This window comes from Protobothrops mucrosquamatus, unplaced genomic scaffold (assembly GCF_001527695.2).
Source record: "Protobothrops mucrosquamatus isolate PMUCROS unplaced genomic scaffold, P.Mucros_1.0 scaffold822, whole genome shotgun sequence".
In the NCBI taxonomy this organism is placed as follows: domain Eukaryota; kingdom Metazoa; phylum Chordata; class Lepidosauria; order Squamata; family Viperidae; genus Protobothrops; species Protobothrops mucrosquamatus.
Window position 1 is genome coordinate 760,371 of NW_015387083.1, and position 12,476 is coordinate 772,846.

Below are 12,476 nucleotides of genomic sequence, written 5' to 3' on the forward strand. Positions count from 1 at the left end.
ACGGAATGTTCTGCCACATACTGAACAGAGAAATGTGGACACTATTGCTTCAGCATTTGCAGCTCTGGCTTTACGGAGTGCTCGCTTCTCTTGTGCCAAGATTGTCCTTCTGTGTTCATATGTCTGGCAACCCTGGTAAACCAGGGTACGCCATGTCGGTCGATCATGCACCAAAAATTCCCAAGAGATGGTGTCGATAACCAGGGACTTGAGAGATGCTTTCAGCGTGTCTTTGTACCGCTTCTTTCGTCCCCCATGCGATCGCTTTCCTTGAGAAGTATATATCATGTAAGGGTCTGGGTAGAGTTCACATTGGATTGGAAATCATGTTTGTCTTTTTTTAAATCCTTTTCAAATTTATTTAGTGTTTCTATAATTTCATGTTTTGTTAACCTAAAATTTCCATAAACAGTATAACCTTAATGTATCTTGCTTTCTCTTTTTTTGTAGTGATAGAATTATTTTAATTATGTTTCTGCTGCATCGGGGTTTTTTTGTGTTTTTTTTTAAAAAAAGCTTTCTCTTTAATCATTTTATTTCTCATCCAACCTAGAATGAAGGAGAAATTTCCTGACAGAACAATCAGTAGAACGACTTGCCTCCAGAAGTTGTGGGTGCTTCAACACTGGAGGTTTTAAAGAAGAGACTGAACGACCATTTGTCTGAAATTGTATAGGGTTTCCTGCTTGAGCAGGGGGTTGGACTGGAAGACCTCCAAGGTCCTTTCCAATTCCGTTATTCTATTCTGGTATGCATTCGAAAATACCCTTGTAATTATGGAATTTATGGATGAGCAAACACAAAAAAAATAGTATTACTTGGTACAACTCTTTTCATTTCTCGAATACTTTTAAGGCAGCGACAATAAAATAGGCCTGACGTTGAAAACAAGCTTTGCCCGCAATTCAAATTTCAAATCATTAGGCGGTTTATAAAATGAACGTACGATAACCTCAAGTACGGACTACTATAAGCGCGCCCCGCCTTCTCGGTGCCTTTTCATAACCTTTAACCCCGGAAGGAAAGCTAAGCACGCTCTTCGCCTCCATTCCCTAAGCACCCTTCCGCCTTCACGCGCGTTTAAGAGTACTAATGAAGGTATGCAGCAGTCCGTTTTGCCCTATACACCATTACGGCACACGTCTGGTTAGCGCATGCGCATTCCACGCGCTGAGATCATCGCTCCAGCCGTGCTTCAAAATCCCCCCTCCTTTATCGTTCTGATCGGATTCCGTCACCGTAGATAGGTTCGCTCGTTCTCTTTTAGCCTTCCATAAAACTCTTAATTTTTGACATGGGGAATTTGGGGCTAGTAAATCTGGACGGGAAAAAAAAATTCATATGACCGTTGGGAAGCGGGAAAGACCGAAAAAAAAAACAACCCCGCACCTCTGCTGCCACCTAATACACAGCGGGAGGTTTGCAACCGAGCTCTTACGGTCTGAGGGGCGAGTGCACTAAGCGAAGGCAGCCCAGCACATGCGTGATGATCGTTAGAAGCGCCAGGAGTACGAAGCGCATGCTCACTGAGGGTGTTTTTTTTTTTTAACTCTGGCCTATTGCGCATGCCCGTCACCGGTCCGCTCCGTCTTTCCAGCCAGTGCGAAGTGCGCCTGCGTAGCAGCGCTTCCATTCTTACCAAGCCCAAGCTGCAGTTTTATCAGCAACACAGGGGCGGAGAAAAGCATCAGCCATGCATTGCAGTTGCAGCGGGAGCAACAGAGGCAGCGGCGGCGGGAGCAGCGCGGATTAAATACGTCTGTTGCTCCCATTCGTCTGAATGTCTCTTCCAGGTCGTGCAGGGCTCCAGATACCTTTGCACCCACCTCTAGTCTTAGCACCGCCGCCGCCACCATCGCCGCCAGGTAGTCGATCCCCCCCCCAACCCCCCTCCCCGGCGCTTGCACTGTCATGTTGCATGGACTTTCTGCATGGGTGGGTGGAGGACTTGGGTGCTTGGGGGAGGGGAAATCGACGGCCGGAGGGGAGGGGAGGAGATGCGCGGGACGGAAGGGGGAAGGGAGCATTGTTTGGATGTGCGTGTGTGTGCAGGGCTGATGAGCAGAGAGAGGGGGATCTGGTTTAGGGGAGGTACGGTCTAGCAGGCAGGCTGGCAGGCAGAAGTGCGGGCACTCCTCGGATCTTGTTGCCCGCCTCGTTCATCTCGCGAAGGTCACGGTTTGATTTTGCTTCAGATGCGGGAGAAGAAAGATCGGAAGCGCCTGCACAATGGGCGGGCAGGGTGAGGAACAACTCTTTCAGAAAGTGATCTGGGGGGGCGGGGGGTTTTTTCCTGCCGATCCTCCTTGGGATGATTTATGCGAGAACAAAGCAAACCCATTCGGTCTAACTGCATATCTACAGGCCGGCGGAAAGTGGGTTGGGTGAGCTACTGTCTCTCTCGTCTCTCTGTATGTGTGATTTTCTGCCTTCGATCTAAATTGAGAGAGAGAGAAGAGAGAGTTGCCGGAAAAGTGCAGCTTTTGTTTTATCTCTGCCACTCCCTATTGTCTTTAAATCAGAGATTCTGAATTGTACTACGGCCGTATAGAATTATAAATTGTATCATTTCATTCTTCCTGCCGGATCTCTTTCCTTAACTGATTTTTGGGCATTCGGGTTTTGATGTCAGCTTCCCTCTCGAAAATGTGATCGCATTTGATTTCTGCAACAGTCTCTTTAAATTGGCTCTTTGTGCACCTGTGTGTATAAACTAGCTGGGATTTGTTATCTGGATGCAAAATGAAGCTGTATAATATTTCTTTTGAGTTATTTCACTTACACTTGTTTAAATGATGTGAGGTTCTGAGTAGTGCTTAAATATTCTAAGATGCTGGAGGAAAACGGTTTGTAAAGAATTTAGTTTGAGTTCATCTAAATAATTTACAGATTGTTGGACTTGCACCATTTCTCTTAAACATCAGTGGTATCATTATTTCATCTGCCCTTTCCAGATGGTGACTTTATCTTACAGTAAGTGTCCAAGTTCTATAGTTGATTATATGCCATCAATGTTGATTCTTAGCGAACACATAGAGTTCCCAACTTGGCCCTTCAGGTCTACCAGTAGTGTAGTTATCAACATTCAATCGTTCATCCATTTTTTTTGGTTGTTATTCCCATCTCTTTCTACCTTTCTCAGTATTCCAGACTTCTCAAAAGAGATACCGTAGGTCTTTTTGCATCCAAAGTACAATAATTTGAATCTGATGCTTTGTGTCTCAAGTGAGAATTTTGGATTATTTTTTTTTATCTTGACCTGTTTGCTTTCTTGGCTACTCATGCTATTCTCTGGAATCTTCTCCAATATCAAAGTTCAAAAGCATTGATATTCTTTCCATCCTGCATCTTCAGAGTTGAACTTCTGCTTCCATAGTGTGTGACATGGAAAACCAATGCCTCTCAGTCCTAATCTTTGTAAACATATACACATCTTGGCATCTGAATATCTTTTCATTGCTACCTTAACAAGTGCCAGTTTGCAGTATATTTCTTGATTATTAGTACCGTTATTGTTTGTAGACCCTCATAAAAGAAGTTATGACCACTGTATGATCACTTTCAGTCTTAAGAATGATTGGACTACCTGTTGTCATTAGCTTGGTCTTTTTTATATTTAAGCATAATCCCATTCTTTTCACTGTGTCTTTGATTTTCATTATTATATTTTCATTTAGCAGAATAGTATTAATGCCATAGCATATGGTAGATTATTGACTTTTCTTCCTCCATTTTAAAAACACGCTCATCTTTAAATCCAGTCTCCTTCAATATATACTTAGCATACAGATTAAATCAATAGAATAGAATAGAATAGAATACATCCCTTGCTGATCTGGAACCACTCTGCTTCACTATTTTCCATCTGGACCATGGCTTCCTGTCTTGTGTATAAATTTTGCATGAGGACAATGAAATAGTCTGGGGTTCCTATTTTCTTAAGAACATTTTAAAACCTCTTGTGATACCTCTTGCTCTTCAGCCTTTTCTACAACCAGTTCAAACCTCTGGCACGTACCACTGTAACCTGCATCAGATGATCCTAGGTATTATTTTCCTAGTATGTGAAATTAAGGATATCATACCATAGTTTCCACATTATTTTAAATCTAATTTCTTTGATACTGTATGTAGACTGACCTCTTCCAGTCATTCATTATTGTGTAATTCTCTAGATTTGCTGACATAGTTAGATTAGCACAGTGGTGGCGAACCTATGGCACGGGTGCCAGAGGCGGCACTCAGAGCCCTCTCTGTGGGTATGCGCACTGTCACCCCAGTCCTAGGCCTTCAGCTGGGTTTTATAAAACCTTTTTGCTTCAGGCCTCTGCCTCCGTGTGCAAAAAAGGAAAAAGATTCAATCAGTCAGTCAATTTCAACTTCTCGCGGGAAAAAAAGATCTTGCAAAGTTGGAATTGATTGATTGAACTTTTTAGTTCCACCCAGTTACCACTGCAGCCATGCCCACCCAATAGGCCACGCCCACCCGGCACCTGACGATGCATAAGTGGGTTTTGGGTTGCAGTTTGGGCACTCGGTCTCTAAAAGGTTTGCCATCACTGGATTAGCATATTTATTGATTCTTCTGTTGCTTGCCATATTTGTGTAGATATTCCAATTTCTGTAAACTTTCAACTTGGTAATAACCAGAATGCTGATTTAATTTCACCTTCTGGTATTACAGTTCTTATAAATGTTTCTTATTCTTACAATTCTTGTATTTCTTAGAGAATTTTTTTAAGGATCTTGGATCTTGTTGTTTGTACTGTATAGAATTTCAGCATTCTCCTTCCATTTTTGTTTAGTCTTTGAATCAGTTACTATCTGTTCACTGGTATCCTTTATTATATCACAGTGATGGTGAACCTTTTAGAGACCGAGTGCCCAAACTGCAACCCAAAACCCACTTATGTATCGTCGGGTGCCGGGTGGGTGTTGCCAATTGGTTAGACGTGGCTGCGGTGGTAATGGCAGACTGGGTGGGACTGAAAAGTTCAATCAATCAATTCCAACTTTGCGAGATCTTTCCCCCCCCCCCCCAGAAGTTGAAATTGATTGAGTGAACCTTTTTTTTTTTTTTGCACATGGCAGCGGAGGCCTAAAGCAAAAAGGTTTTGTAAAACCCAGCTGAAGGCCTAGGACTGGGGTGATGGCGTGCATGCCCACAGAGAGGGCTCTGTGTGCCACCTGTGGCACGCGTGCCATAGGTTCGCCACCACAGTTATGTAAGTTCAAGGTTGGCACCTCTTCCTCAATTCAAAGATCTTTTGGAAAGCTTTCCTTGTTTTTCTATTTCTGTTTTCATCATTGAGGTTTTTACAAAAGTCATTGAAATATTGCTCCTTGTCTCTTCTATCAGCTCCCTGATACTGTTTCTTAAATTTCTTTCTGAGATCTTTTTGGCTTTGGTTTCTCCTCTCTTCTTGGTAATTTCTAGCATTTGTTCTGATATCTAGTTTTTTGTTTGTTTTCGGTGCCTTGGTTTTTGGAAGTCTCTTTTCACAGTTAACCTGAGCAACTACTTTGATTTCATTCCATAGTTTACCTGGTTCTTTATATATGAGATTCAGGGTTTCAAAGCAATTGCTGATGTTCTCCTTGAAAATGGTGGATATATGCTCAAGATCATATGATGGAAACCCATTGTCTTCCTTCTTTAACTTGGATCAGGAACAGTTTGTGATCTGTTCCACAGTCACCACCTGGCCATGTTTCTGATGCTATAATTGAGCTCTTCTACCTTCTTGTATCAGTAATACAAGCAACTTGATTTCTGTGTACTCTGATGATAACTATACATATAGGCATTATTTTGGTTTTCATAAGACTGTTAGCAACAAAGACATGATTGGCAGAGATTGATACATCATTTTCATGCTTCATTTCTGTTTCTTAGGCTATACAGTCCAACTACATTTTTCTTCATATTTTCAATTTTGGAATCTCAGCTTGCAATCATAACCAAAACATCTTGCTTGCATGTTCTGTCTATTTCAGATTGAACTTTTTTCTGCATCAGTGGTTGGAACATAAATTTGGATAACCATTATACAAAAAAGTTGCCCATGAATCTAATTTATATTATTCAATCATTGATTGCATTGTTCACAAATATTATCTTAGGCATTTTCCCCGACTATGAAAGCAACACATTCATTGTTTTTCACATCCCAAGTATTAAATAGTATGATTTTCTGACTGAAATTGTCTCATTCCAGCATTTCAGTTCATTGATGCCTAAGATATCAATGCATAATCAATAAATTTAATATCTCACGATGTTGAGCTTTTTCCATGTTCATGCTTCTTATATACCATGTTCCCACTACAATTCTCTTTTTGCAGCTTCAGATTTTCTTTTCCTGCATGCCAATACCAGCAACTAGATATCCCAAGGATTTCATCTAGCCACATCATAAACATATTGATACTATGAAAATCTTCAGCTCTATAGCATATTGAGTGTATCCAACCCAAGGGGCTTGGTACTATATCATCAATCATTTTGTCTGTAGTTTTCTCGATAAAACTTAGGAGTGGTTTACCATTGCCTCCTTCTCCTGTACAGTATAAAATGATACCTTTGCTGTTGTTTTTCACTCATCCTTCCCAGGAACAACAATCTGCAATGATGAGGCAGCATAACTGCAGTTGGGCAATTATAACACATCTCTGCATCAACAATGTTTGTATTTTCAAGTAGTAGCTGTACATGAGGGATCTCTGATGATCTCTTAACAAGTTGATGTCTTCCAAGTATTTGTATTATAACTCTCATAATCCTTGATCACTGAATATGTGGCCTGGTCTTCTAGGGAATCGAGTCTACAAATCTGAAAGTATGACATAGCCTATCATAGTGTCTGCTAGTATGTCTCTTTTTAAAATGGTCATTTCTTACTTTTCATGTCTTCTTAAACCACATTGTCTCAAAATGATGAGTTTCTTTCTTTGTATGTTTCTTTCTTCAACAACAGCATTTACATGATGATGAAATTCATATCATAACTTTCAAGACCATAGCCTTCTATGTCATAAAAGTATAGTAGCTTATTAGTAAGAATGTATTTGAAGATAAATAGTAAATTAAAATCAGCTATATGAATAACTTTGTCAGTAATATATGACAAGAGTTATTTTACGTGCTGTGGACATGTTTGAATATTTTTTCCTCATTATCAAAAATGAGAGACATAAGTCCTGCTGCCATATATTTTTGAAAACCATTTTTAAGTGATTGAATGGTTGCTTCTTGAAAGTATACTTTTATTTATTATTGAGTAATTTTAATAGATAATACATTCTTCTCTTTAAATGAATGCTTTGATGTTTTAATATAATAATCACTTCATTATCTTTATCCTATGCACATATCCTACTTTTATGTTTTAAAAATATAAGCATGGACTGGATCCATACTTTAGATCTGTACATTTAAAAATGTTATCTGATTAGCCATGACTAAATCAAGTCACTTTGATTGTAATAACCTACTAAATATAAAAATGTCTGAATCTATTTTATAGTTTCCCCTCAGTAAGTCTTATCTGAATTCTAGAAAAAAAAAACTAAGGCATTCCTTGTCCTTTAGTACATGTTGATTGGATAGTGTATTATTCCAAGTAGGCTTAGCCTTTGTTAGATGTATACATTCTTTTCTTACTTGCTCAAAACATTGGACTTTTTTGGGAGAAGGCGGAGTTGCCTTATATATAGTTCTTCCTGCGTAAGCTATGGATCATCAATAGGATTGGATTATGATTCTGTACTCTACTTTCACTTTTGCTAGTTTCAGATATATTGTTCCTGATAGTTGCTAGGCTCTGCAAGGAGTAGAGATAAGGCATGTGTGGAGGGGTTTGTTTCTTGATAGTGGAGGCTATATTTTAAGACATAAAATATGTAGTGCTTCTGGGAGGAACGTTTGAAATTTAGGAAACAGGCTGCCAAGTGTTTTGATTATTGAATGAAATTGATCAAATTGATTTGGTATATTAGCTTCAATTCTGTATTTGGTTTGGAGAATGCTAAACAGAAAATATATTTCACTGTCATTGAATTCATTTAGATAAATGAATTTTTAAAGATGTCTTTCCTGAACACAATCCTCACTGGATATGTTGCACTTAATGTCCCATCTCCCCCTGTACCATAGCATAACAGATTAGGAAAGGTTCAGTTGTTATGACAAAGTGTTACAGTCTTATACAGGTGGGTATTAAAATGTATGTGTGTGGATTTTATTTTTTAGTGATATACATTTTATTTGTTAGTGATATACATCACCTGAGTAAATAAAAGTCAATCTCAGTAATTAGAATTGTGTAACTGTTCCATAAAACCTGAGATGTGGGAAGGAAATTATTTAAAGGAGATTCTTTGGTCTTCAAAGTCAGCAATGGTTTTATTAATGATTGTCTGGAAAAAATCTACATTTTATATTGTTTCCATAAGTGATTTAGCAAAAAAAACAACCCACTATTGATTTAGAGCATGCATGTTTTTGGGGAAAGACCAGTTGAGCCAAATTTTTATGTACAATTACAGGGAAATTCTCAGGAAACTAATTAGTGACTCTGTATAACTTGCTTTCTCTGATACTATGACAGAGGAGCATCTTGAGACCTAAATGGCAAGGAGGCTTAATTATATAATGGAAAATAGCAGTAATGGAACACATTGGTTGCACTAGCACAGCACAACTACAATAACTGAGTCTATCACCATTCTCAAATACCATAACTTATCCAGTGATCCAGTGGCAGGCAACTGATGAAAGCTGAATCTGTCCTTGTTAAGTACAGAGTAACCATCCAAAGTAGCATTCCAGCTTCCTTTTGATTTGACAATGTCTCTCACCCCAGAATTCAAACAGTGTTAAAATACATGACAGCTTGATCAGGATTGGAGCAAATGGAGGATCATTCAGAGCCAGAGGCAATGGGAATATTCACTGGGTAGAAAACTGAAAATATACCATAAAGATCAAATGCCTGCAGTGTTGGCTGCTGTAGACTCTCTATCTCTATGTCTCTATGTTTTCAGAAGCTAGAAAGAAATATAAACCACAGGTTAACCCTGTCTTTTAAAGTTTTGATACTTTTGATTTTTGGGGAAAGCATGATCCTAACTCAGAAAGGAACAACTGATTAGGTTTACATAACCCAAGAGGTATTTAACTAACTTCGTTTAAAAAAAAATGGATTGTAGCCACACTGTGAATTTTATCATCCTTAATTGTTGTCCAAAGGTTGCTGATTCTATTATACTTTTTCCTTGCTATCTCTCATGCCAGGAACTGCGCCAGGGAACATTTTAATGCAACCATTTAATTTCAAGTTTGTCCTTAGAACTACTTTTTTTCAGATTCCTTTGGATCACTGTGGTCCAGGGATGGAGAATCATTTCTAGCTCCTGTCTGTAGTGTTAGAGACCACAATAAGGCAGCAATGAACAGGGCTACTGCTGGAATGTGCCCTTCTGTCTCAGTCAATTTATACATATGTTGTCATGGACTCTCACACAATGCTTGATATTACATTTTTCATTATCTTCTCAGCTGAGAAGGATTGTTTTCTTTTCCCAGACTGGAAAAAGTGTCCTTTCTCAGCACATGTCAGAATGGGCCTACTGAAGACTCATGCCTTATTCTGAGGGGCACCCCCAAGTTGCTGTGACCCTACATCCTATGAAGTCATGCCTGTAAGGTTATTATGACTGTTTATGATCCTTCTAGCACAGGGGTGTCAAACTGCCAGCCCTTGGTCCAGACATGTCATCCGGAAGCCACGCCCACACCATTGCCAGCAATGGCAAAACTGTCCCGATACGTCTCACGATGTCACATGACGTCGCGAGTTTGACATGTTTGTTCTAGCAGTTCCCAAGCTGCAGCACCCCAGAATGGCACAGAAAGCTCACTAATTTTCAGTAGTGAAATATCCCGGCATTTTGGGATATTTGGGATATTTTGATTTTGCTGTGGTTTCCCTGCGATGCTGCAGTGCACGGTTAGGAGACTGCAGGCTTAGAATATTGTTTAAGCAAAGCACTTGTAATCTGTAAATGATACTTTATAGATTAGCTACTAAGCCTTGGCACAACATGTAAAAACTAATCCAGCCATTCTGTGTAGATTAGTCAATTCCTCTAGTTAATGAAATCTTGGTTTGGCCCGCTCTGTCAATGACCCCATGGAAGTCATTGTCACATGGGATTGCTTTGAGGACCAAACTCCCTAGAATGAAGCATTCTGTGGGAGAGGGATCGTGAAACAGTTCCCAGAAATAAAGGAGGTCAGAAAAGATAATCCTTTTTTCTCCTTCAGTGCTACAAGAGGAGGACTGGGTAGCTTCTCATCTACAGAATGGATGGAGTAAATACAGTTGGCTGTAGATCCCCCCCGCCCCTCCTTCTGCCATCATCATTTATAAATTACTGTAACTAAAAGTGCATGCACTTGGAACAATGATCAGTTCTTCTACTTATTCAAGTTAGCTTAATCCTCTCTTGTTTATTTTGTATGCCTGTTTCAGTCTGTGCTGTAATCTCCTAGGGAAAAAGCCTAATATAATAGTGATTTCCAAGGGCAATATGCAAATCCTAGACAGTACATACATAGTCAATAGAAAACTAAAGATAGCTGATAATTTATTGAAAATATAATAAGCAGCTGCTAGGATATTTTTCTACAGATATTTGACAAACTTTTGTACCCTGCTATTTTGTGCTTCGGTAGTAAGGATTTGTTTTTGGTTCGAAAGCTTGATGGTCCTCAAGAGATCAGTTGGAGAAATGACATGGAATGATTCCATGCAGCATCTGAAGACGATGTTGTTATATTGGGTATATCCAGTGAACAGTCTGGAACAATCCTGCACTCCATTGACACTCCTAAAATGATGTTTACACAACAGGAGAACTTAAATACATGTGACTTTAGGTGCATTGATTTTCACATGAGCCATGTCTTTGCATTATCAAGGTCCTGATTGCTATGGAATTCTGTGCGTATATAGCTGTATATGCAAAGACTTCTGTATTGGCATAAATGATGTCATTTATGTGATGTTGGTAGTGGAATGTACTTACCCAGGTCCCTTATATAGTCAATATTTTAGATTTAATTACAATCAGATATGGGCAGTATGGTAAGTAGCGGGTGAGCAGCCAGAATACCACTTGGAATAGAGAATTTCTATATGAAATGTAGCAATCTGGGATGCTGATCTTTGAATTTGAAAGGCTATTTTAGTTTCTAGTGTTGGAGGAGAAAATCAGGATAAAAAAAGAAATATTTTCAAAGGTAAAATGAAGGTAGTTCTCTTAAACCAGCCTTTCCCAATCTGGTGGCTTTTATATATGGTGCAATTACAATTTTTAGGATTCTCTGCTTACATGCACAGACTTCACTCTCTACTCCCAATCTAAATGATTATAGTTAATCAGCTTTTTTTATTATAGTTTGTGATTACTTCCATTATTGTATTTCGGGAAGTTAGAAATGTTGTAATGTTAATGAAATTAAAATGGTCTGGCAATATAGTACCCTAGAAAATTATTATTTAACTAGTTCTATTGAGCCAGACTGTCTGAGTAGCAAATCAGAAAACTATATATTTTTTCTTAGCAACATTAGCAAAATATCTTGAACCTGCTGTCTTGTTGTGGAATGTATTTTAAATGCTTCCAATTAATAGATTTATACTGTGATTTCTCCTGACAGTTCAAGGCAAAGTACGGTACAGTTATAAATCAGTCTTCACATTCCTGCTACTGTGATCCAGATTATTTGGAAAAACAATTAAAATGAGGAAGCAATTTGAAACCGCACCCAATAGTTGTTTTTCAATATGTAAGCAAGAAAAATGCAACCTTATTTGTAATAGGTAGCTATGTTAACATAAGGCAACTTTTTAAAAACACAGTATGTCCATTCTTATTTAAAATAGAATTAGCTTTATCTTTTGCTTCTGATATTCAAGGAACCCTTCTAAATGTTGAGCTTCTTTTCAGCATTTTTGTCCCCTTTTGTTCTGTTTCTGATATGTTATATCAAGTTAATAATTTGACATTAAATTCATTTGTGAGCTCTCTATTTTTAGCATCTCTAATTCTGTCCCACTTTCATTTAGCAAGTGCAATATAGTCATATTTTACAAAGAAATAGAATGATCATGGGGGATAAATTGGTTGAAGTGGAATGCTGGAAATATATGATATGCCCTAAAGATTTATTTATTTATGTATCTGTAGATTACTTCAGTCAATTCTAAGCAAAGTACAGGAGTGGTTTTTGAAAATTTACTGAAAGATAATCAATCATCAAAGTTGTAATTTAAAGTCTATGACAGTAATACTCAAGAAACATGATTAGAACTGGATTAGTATCTTATGTATTTTAGCTTTCCATAGATATCAATCAGCTCCGTTTCCCCCCCATAAAAGACCCATTCTTTTCCAAAGTATTGCACCTA